Raw genomic sequence first — 2,500 nt, 5'->3', positions numbered from 1 at the left:
TTATGGTTAAACCTCTACTTATATAGCAGGTTAACTTTACGGTTTATAGATTATGGTTGAACCTTCTACTTTTATGTCATGTTAACTTTACGGTTTATAAATCATGGTTGAACCTGCCACTTATATGTCATGCTTATATGTCATGTTAATTTTACGGTTTATAAATCATGGTTGAGTCTACTACTTATATGTCAGATTAACTTTACGTTTTATAAGTTACATGTCATGTTAACTTTATGGTTTATAAATTATGGTTAAACCCTCTACTTTTATGTCATGTTAACTTTAGGGTTTATAAATCATGGTTGAACCTTCTACTTATATGTCAGGTTAACTTTAGGGTTTATATCATGGTTAAACCTTCTACTTTTATGTCAGGTTAACTTTACGTTTTATAAGTTACATGTCATGTTAACTTTATGGTTTATAGATTATGGTCGAACCTTCTACTTATATGTCAGGTTAACTTTAGGGTTTATAAATCATGGTTGAACCTACTTATATGTGAGGTTAACTTTACGGTTTATAAATTATATGTCAGGTTAACTTAACGGTTTATAAATCATGGTTAAACCTCTACTTATATAGCAGGTTAACTTTACGGTTTATAAATCATGGTTGAACCTGCCACTTATATGTCATGTTAATTTTACGGTTTATAAATCATGGTTGAATCTACTACTTATATGTCAGATTAACTTTACGTTTTATAAGTTACATGTCATGTTAACTTTATGGTTTATAAATTATGGTTAAACCCTCTACTTTTATGTCAGGTTAACTTTAGGGTTTATAAATCATGGTTGAACCTTCTACTTATATGTCAGGTTAACTTTACGGTTTGTAAATCATGGTAGAATCTACTACTGATATGTCAAGTTAACTTTACGGTTTATAAATTACGGTTGAACCTTCTACTTATATGTCAGGTTAACTTTAGGGTTTATATCATGGTTAAACCTTCTACTTTTATGTCAGGTTAACTTTACGTTTTATAAGTTACATGTCATGTTAACTTTACGGTTTATAAATCATGGTTAAACGTACTACTTATATGTCAAGTTAACTTTATAGTTTATAAATCATGGTTGAATCTACTACTTGTATGGTTTATGAATTATAGGGTCAGGTTAACGACTTATATGTCAGGTTAACTTTACGGTCTATAAATCATGGTTGGGTTTGATTTGGTTTGATTGACATATAAAATTGACAACCTGTGAATAAACTGTCCCGTCCAGATGGATCTTTTCGCAATATTTAATTATTTAACTACGATGAGTCACGTGACACTTAGTTATATTTATAGATTCATGAGTCACACAGATGTAGAGAATCTCATCCTTCGCTGTATTAAAAAAAAGTAATCTTTAATACATTTTTTTGCATCTTGTAAGTAAATGAATTCGTGGGGTTTTTCGTTTTATTTATTTATTCATTGTTTATTTTTTTATATATGACAAAATGGCGACCTCTATTATTGGCCTGTTACTGTGAAAAGGATTTAGCTTACGAAAAAGTTGAAGAGAAGATTAGTTTCTATTCAGTATGTTATATAAATGATAGAGAGGGGGGAGGTACACACATGTGAGTGTAACTACACACACACACACACACACACACACACACACACACACACACACACACACACACAAACACCCCCCCCCACACACACACCAAAAACACTCACACAACACACCAAACACACACACGTACACAAAATAAGCCCAACCACAAACATATAAACACACACAGATATACATTATCAATGAGCTTTTACTAAATCAAGTATATTCCCTGAACCTGTGACATTTAGCTCTGAAATATAACCTGTAGCATTTACAACACTAATGCTTGCAGGATGACATTCACACTCGTAAATTCTATCATCATTTGCTTTTGATATAGATAGGGAAAAAAAATATTAAAATTTGATTTGTGTAAAGTTGAATTATGAATTATTTTGATATAGGAAACTTATATAAGATTTTGGTATATAATTTCAATAAATTTAGAGATCTTTTTCACAGAAAGTCTTATTTTAGAATGTTACTTCTACAACTCAAGCAAATAAATTACATTTAATACAAGATTTCTATAACACCAATGGGTTTTATTTATGCGTTTGTATTCATCCCAACCTACATTTGCACATTATATTTGTAAGATCATTTTCGCATATTTTTGCACATTTTCCTATTTCATACACATGTCCTAATGTCGCAGAATCAAAAAACGTTTTTGGCATGAAAAAACGTTGAAAGAAAAGAACGTTTTTTTATGTACCTGGAAATTAAATTGCAACAATGCAAAACAATTCCTTCGTCCTGTTACGTTCTCTCGCGCCTTTGTCATCCTGCAATACGTTACTTCAGTGCTATCATTCAGCACATTGCACCTTGGCTATCCTGCCTCTGTGCTATCCTGCAGTATCCTATACCTGCTACATCCTACAGTATCCTACACTTATGCTATCCTACACCTGCGATATCCTACAATA

Source organism: Penaeus vannamei, chromosome 17 (genome assembly GCF_042767895.1).
Source record: "Penaeus vannamei isolate JL-2024 chromosome 17, ASM4276789v1, whole genome shotgun sequence".
NCBI lineage: Eukaryota > Metazoa > Arthropoda > Malacostraca > Decapoda > Penaeidae > Penaeus > Penaeus vannamei.
Note: the sequence above shows the minus strand (reverse complement) of the source record.